Source organism: Oryx dammah, unplaced genomic scaffold (assembly GCF_014754425.2).
Source record: "Oryx dammah isolate SB20612 unplaced genomic scaffold, SCBI_Odam_1.1 HiC_scaffold_23, whole genome shotgun sequence".
In the NCBI taxonomy this organism is placed as follows: Eukaryota; Metazoa; Chordata; class Mammalia; order Artiodactyla; family Bovidae; genus Oryx; species Oryx dammah.
The window spans coordinates 113,302,699-113,310,362 of NW_024070207.1; positions in this window are offsets into that span (position 1 = coordinate 113,302,699).

Below are 7,664 nucleotides of genomic sequence, written 5' to 3' on the forward strand. Positions count from 1 at the left end.
AGCTCTATAATACCCTTAAACACCATTTATTTCTGCATGAAGAAGACATTAAAATGGGTATTATGTTCAGCAAGTTAACATCCCCAAATTCTTTAGGATCATGTGACATTTTATATAATGATTAAAATAATATTTATCTTGTTCATTCAAGATCAGCATCTAGGAATAGCTGTTGTATTTCAGTTAAATTCAATTCCTCAGAATAATTATTGACTGCCAGCTATGGTCAGGAACTATTTAGGCCTGCTAATGTTACAACCACATATATGATATGATCCTTGTTGAAGGATCTGTTGAAGACCTCACAGTCTAACAGACCCAGATTATTACCAAGCAAATATAATTTTTTAAAACATGGAAAAAAAAAAAAACATGGAAAGTTACAGTAGACTGGAAAAACACTATTGATCCTTATAAGTTGTTAAGACATATTGTATCAGTCAGAGTTTCTGCTGGAAACAGATGGTGCATTGAAATTGAGTATTCTGAGAAGACTTTAATAAAGGTACTATTTACAAGAAGTGAGCAGGGTTCAGGAAAACCAGAGTTACAGAAGACGGTAACAGCAAGGTACCATCAACCCTGAAGGGACAAGAGAAGGAGAAACAAGGGAACCTGTAAAGAAAAATAGATTACATGATAGAAACTGTGATTTTCAGTTCAGAAGGTGGCCAGCCATAGTGACCCTACAAAGAGAGTCAGGGGAATAAAGAGAGTCAAGGGAATAAATAGAGTCAGAGGAATAAATATTCGGAGCTTCCTTTTTTACTGCCTTCTGATCTTCAGCTATTGCTCCTCCCATAGTCTGAATAGGAGGCCAGTGGGTGAGTAAACCTCCTGACATGATTTACATAGCTCAGGCTCCCAGAATACAAAGTAGGTAGAGAAGAGTGGAGAGTAAATCTGGGGAGGGATATGAAGAAGGGAAATGGAGGATATTCAGTATACATATACAGATGTGTGCATACTCACCAAAGGCACACACACACAGACATCTACACAATGTACCCCAGATACATATATCTGTAGAGCCAAACATTTCTTTTTGCCTATAGCATCTATATCCCCTCTTCTTTTTGCTGAGAATGTCTCCAGATACTTTTATATTTGCACAAGATCCATGAGGTCTGAGATAATTTCTGTCTCTAGCACCATATAGTTTCTGAATTAACTTTTAGATGAAGATGAAATTTCAATAAATGTGACCCTGTGCATCATTTTTCTCTCCAAGTGGCATATGGGCTGAATCACTTACAGGTATGTGTCATCACTATTTCTAGACTATGTCCCCATCAAAGTATGCTGCCATTGGAAGAAATCTGAAATGGGAGTTAGAAGACAAGCCCTTATGAGCTTGTACTGAGTTTCTGAGTTTGCTTCATTGACTCAGCTAAATGGAGGCACCAGCGTTAGACCACAGAACAAGAAGATAGAAAAGTTGGGATGTGTCTTCCCTATTCCACTCATCTCTGTGCCTTGGTTCTGGCTGTGCTCAAATCTCTCCATGAGTACAGCTTCTGCTCTGTGTCTCCTCCACGGTTGCAGCTCTCAGTGGTTTATTTCCTCCTGTTACCTCTTCAGTCCTAGGGTTGGTAATGGCTTCCAGTTATGACTCATCTTTGGATCCCTCAACCTTCCTTGTTTTCCTAAACCCCATTCACATATCTGAATGTAGTCCTTTATTAAAATCTCCTCATTGAGTCACCCAATAAAATTCTATTTCCTGCCAGAACCCTGACTGATATACTTCTCTATTAGAAATTGCTAAAAACTATAGTGCAGTTGAAGGGTAGATATGAATTCCTTGTATAGAGATAGGAATAGTAAGACAGGAAATGAGGCTTCTTTCCTGTCTATAGTCCTGAATCTTAGTGCCAAGATAAAAAGTTTTCCCTCCTTTGTAAAATTTATAATGAAACACAAACACAGCTGACTCTCTGGTTCCTGGGGTATCAAGGATGCTGTAAGCTATTCATACATACTATAAAGACTTATACTGTGAACAATAGTGAAAAGAAACTGTAATACTTAATTCCAGGTAATATACTGATATTTCATAAAAGCCAAAGCCAAAACAACTCTTGTAGGGTAATTCCTCTCAAATTGATTCCTCTTGAACATGAGAAGACTCTACACATGGACATCACCAGATGGCCAACACTGAAATCAGATTGATTATATTCTTTGCAGCCAAAGATGGAGAAACTCTATGCAGTCAGCAAAAACAAGACTGGGAGCTGACTGTGGCTCAGATCATGAACTCCTTATTGCAAAATTCTGACTTAAATAGAAGAAAGTGGGAGAAACCACTAGACCATTCAGGTATGACCTAAATCAAAACCCTTATGATTATACAGTGGAGGTGACAAATAGATTTAAGGGACTAGATTTGATAGACAGAGTGCCTGATGAACTATGGACAGAGGTTTGTGACATTGTATAGGAGGCAGGGATTAAGACCCATCCCCAAGAAAAAGAAATGCAAAAAAGAAAAATGGCTGTCTGGGGAGGCCTTACAAATAGCTGTGAAAAGAAGAGAAGTGAAAAACAAAGGAGAAAAGGAAAGATATAAGCATCTGAATGCAGAGTTCCAAAGAATAGCAAGGAGAGATAAGAAAGCCTTCCTCAGCAACCAATGCAAAGAAATAGAGGAAAACAACAGAATGGGAAAGACAAGAGATCTCTTCAAGAAAATTAGAGATACCATGGGAACATTTCATGCAAAGCTGGGCACAATAAAGGACAGAAATGGTATGGACATAACAGAAGCAGAAGATATTAAGAAGAGGTGGCAAGAATACACAGAACTGTACAAAATAGATCTTCATGAACCAGATAATCATGACGGTGTGATCACTCACACTCATCTAGAGCCAGACATCCTGGATGTGAAGTCAAGTGGGTCTTAGGAAGCATCACTATGAAAAAAGCTACTGGAGGTGATGGAATTCCAGTTGAGCTATTTCAAATCCTGAAAGATGATGCTGTGAAAGTGCTGCACTCAATATGCCAGCAAATTTGGAAAACTCAGCAGTGGCCACAGGACTGGAAAAAGTCAGTTTTCATTCCAATCTCAAAGAAAGGCAATGCCAAAGAATGCTCAAACTACTGCACAATTGCACTCATCTCACATGCTAGTAAAGTAATGCTCAAAATTCTCCAAGCCAGGCTTCAGCAATACATGAACCACAAACTTCCAATGTTCAAGTTGGTTTTAGAAAAGGCAGAGGAGCCAGAGATCAAATTGCCAACATCCGCTGGGTCATGGAAAAAGCAAGAGAGTTCCTGAAAAACATCTATTTCTGCTTTATTGACTATGCCAAATCCTTTGACTGTGTGGATCACAATAAACTGTGGAAAATTCTGAAAGAGATGGGAATACCAGACTACCTGACCTGCCTCCTGAGAAATCTGTATGCAGATCAAGAAGCAACAGTTAGAACTGGACATGGAACAACAGACTGGTTGCAAATCGGGAAAGGAGAACATCAAGGCTGTATATTGTCACCCTGCTTATTTAACTTATATGCAGAGTACACCATGAGAAACACTGGGCTGGAAGAAGCACAAGCTAGAATCAAGATTGCCGGGAGAAATATCAATAACCTCAGATATGCAGATGACACCACCCTTATGGCAGAAAGTGAAGAGGAACTAAAAAGCCTCCTGATGAAAGTGAAAGAGGAGAGTGAAAATGTTGGCTTAAAGCTCAACAGTCAGAATACTAAGAGCATGGCATCTGGTCCCATCACTTCATGGCAAATAGATGGGGAAACAGTGGAAACAGTTGCTGACTTTATTTTTCTGGGCTCCAAAATCACTGCAGTTGGTGACTGCAGCCATGAAATTAAAAGACTTTTTACTCCTTGGAAGGAAAGTTATAACCAACCTAGACAGCATATTAAAAAGCAGAGACATTACTTTGCCAACAAAGGTCCATCTAGTCAAGGCTATGGTTCTTCCAGCAGTCATGTATGGGTGTGAGAGTTGGACTGTGAAGAAAGCTGAGCACCGAAGAATTGATGCTTTTAACTGTGGTGTTGGAGAAGGCTCTTGAGAGTCCCTTGGACTGCAAGGAGATCCAACCAGTCCATCCTAAAGGAGATCAGTCCTGGGTGTTCATTGGAGGGGCTGATGTTGAAGTGGAAACTCCAATATTTTGGCCACCTGATGTGAAGAGCTTTCTCATTGGAAAAGACCCTGATGATGGGAAAGATTGAGGGCAGGAGGAGAAGGGGACGACAGAGGATGAGATGTTTGGATGGCATCACCAACTCAATGGACATGGGTTTGGGTGAATTCTGGGAGTTGTTGATGGACAGGGAGGCCTGGTGTGCAGCGGTTCATGGGATCAGAAAGAGTCAGACATGACTGAGCAACTGAACTGAACTGAAGTGCAATGACTCTGGACTCTTAACTGCTAGTTCAGCATCCTCTTTCATACCTGGAAACTGCACAGAACCTAGAAACTTAGAACCCTAAAAAATTAATTATTTTACCCTTCAGTCCCATCCCATTACCTGGTTAACCTCTTTTATAATGCTTCTTGAAATATGCAATTCACTTCCCTATGGTGCTATCATATTTCTGCATGGCTCTCCCTTATGTTTATTCAGATCAGTCTTCCTGAAGCTTTCACCCATTGATCCAAGTTCTGTCCCTTGAGGAACAAATCACATCCAGCTTGCATGTGACACTTCTTTAGATACCTGAATTCAGTTATCAAAAGTGTTTCCCTTGCCCCCATGTTCTTCTCCAGAGCTTAATAATCAAATTCTTTAAAATGTTTACCATGCCGTATGGCTTTGGGTATCTAAATCTCCAGTCTATTTATCTCTATCTCCAAGCTCAAAGTGTGTCTCCAAGCATTATTAATGGCTGTGTTAGCTGTGACTACTAGTAGACTGCTATTTCTGTCCTTTGCTGGGGGAGGTGCTATTTTGAGAAGAAATGGTAGATATTTTACATTGTAACTTCACAATGATAGAAGAAAAGGAAGTGGCACTTAATGGAGAAGATAAATGGAAAAAGGACTAAGGATCCTAGGAACAAATTTCTAATATAATATCCTATTTCCAGTGCTGAGATTAAAAAAATACATATAGATAGAGATATATAGATATATGGCAGAGATGTCAACAGGATAGTGGTTTCTCTGTCATCAGCCTCTTTCATGAATTATGATACTCATTAGAATGACTGTAAATATGAAACAAACAAACAGAAACCCTCAACTGAGCTCCCACAGTTGATGATGAGATGACAGTTTTTGAAGCTTCCTGAGCACAGTCCCATAAAGAGTTAATAAAATCAGGAGGGTGAAGGGGAGCGGGAGAAGAGCACAACTAGTAAAGGGCAGCAAGATATTCCATACAAATAAAGCTATTATTTTTTTCAGATGATAAATAGTTTTATAATAATGGCTTTTTACCCTTGATTATCTTAGACTTTTACCTTATAGTTATCTTTACTTTTGCCTGATTTTGAACTTTAAATAAATGGACTCTTGCAACATGATGTCTTTTCCAACTTCATTCTCTGATTTTTATGTTTTAGAAATTCACCCATGTTGTGCTGCGTAACTCTAGCTGATTCATTTTACTGCTCTGTAGTATTACATTGTATACATATACTGTAATTTATTTACCCACGATTAGTGAATAATTGTGGGGTTGTTTAACTTTTTGATGATATGAGCGTGCACGTGCTGCTATAAACTTATACATGTCTCCTGATACACATGTACAAGAGTTTCTCTAGATTAGTCCCTTTGTTTATTTTTATCATTTTTATTTTTTATGTTAATACTGGATGCTTGGGGCTGGTGCACTGAGATGACCCAGAAGGATGGTATGGGGAGGGAGGAGGGAGGGGGGTTCAGGATGGGGAACACATGTATACCTGTGGCAGATTCATGTTGATGTATGGCAAAACCAGACGGCAGCCCACCAGGCTCCCCCGTCCCTGAGATTCTCCAGGCAAGAACACTGGAGTGGCTTGCCATTGCCTTCTCCAATGCATGAAAGTGAAAAGTGAAAGTGAAGTCACCCAGTTGTGTCCGACTCTTCACGATCCCATGGACTGCAGCCTACCAGGCTCCTCCATCCATGGGAGTTTCCAGGCAAGAGTACTGGAGTGGGGTGCCATTGCCTTCTCCAATACAATATTGTAATTAACATCAAATTAAAATTAATAAATTTATATTAAAATTTTTTTTCAAACCTAGCAGGAAATTGTAAGAATTAATCTGTATTCATAGTTATTTTTCACAGAATCATTTGGCAAGAAATTATAGACATGATATCTCTTGACCTAAAAATACTTCAACATGTGTTTCCCAGGAATAATGCATTCTTTTAAATAACCATAATACAATTATTCAATTTAGGACATTTATCACTGATATGATAGCATTATCTTATATAACATAATCATTCAAATTTCTTGAATTGTTTATCTATGTCCTTTAATGCTTTTTATTTTTATCCAAGGTCACTTGTTGCATTTATTTGCCAACTTTTTTTAGTCTTCTTTAATTAAGAACAATTTTTTGGACTGAATTTGCCCTTACCATGCTGACCTTTTGGAAGAGTAGAGGTCAGTTGGTTTGTAGTGCTTGCATGCATGCTCAGTCACTCAGCTGTGTCAGACTCTTTGTGATCCTACAGACTGTAGCCATTGGTTTGTAGATTATTCCTGTGTTTTAATTTGTGAAATATCTCATCATGATTAGATTCACGTTAACTCCTTTCTTTTTAAATTCTCTTCTTCCAAGTTTTAAATTTTATATGTGAAATGTTGCTAACAAAGAGTTGTCTCAATGGCTTATTGAGTTATATAAAAATCCAAATCTGCTGTAGATGTCTAATTTAAAAAGTATGAGTAGTTCTTGGTGACTTCAACTATTCTTGTTGACATGTTAGTTTTAGAGAATAAAGAGGAGTAACATGGATTTTTTCTGCAAGTGTAGATCAAGTTGCTTCAATTATGTCCGACTCCTGGTGACCCTAAGGACTATAGCCTGCCAGGCTCCTCCGTCCATGGGATTCTCCAGGCAAGAATACTGGAGTGGGTTGCCATTTCCTTCTCCAGGGGATCTTCCTGACCCAGGGATCAAACCCGTGTCTCTTATTTCTCTTGCACTGGCAGGCAGGTTCTTTACCACTAGCATCACCTAGGAAGCCCCCTTTTTAAATTTAGATTTTAGAGTTTTATATGTGCTGAGTGATGTAATTTTCTGGTGACCTTGATTAAGAATTTATTCCTACAATATGTATAATACAAAATGATGCTAACCTAGTGACCACCTCCCAGCAAAGGAACAGGAATGAAAGCACATATAATAATCTTCTAGTGCAAATGCCTACTTGACCTTTTATCAAGTCCAAGAACATTTCTTCTTCATCCCTAATCATTATCCCGAGAGTTGGAATTTACTCACATTTACTAATTTGAACTGCAATTCTATTTCAGAGCGTTTTGTTTTTAGTTTGTTATGTATTGTTAGAAAAACTATTCACCTCAGTTTAATTCAACAGATACATATTTAGTATCTAATGTGTGGCAGACAATATGTTAGGCACTAAGGCAATGATGGTGAAAATGCAGCATTTTTTCCCTTTAGGTGTTCATAGTTCAATAGGGGAATCATTTATCTATATAAA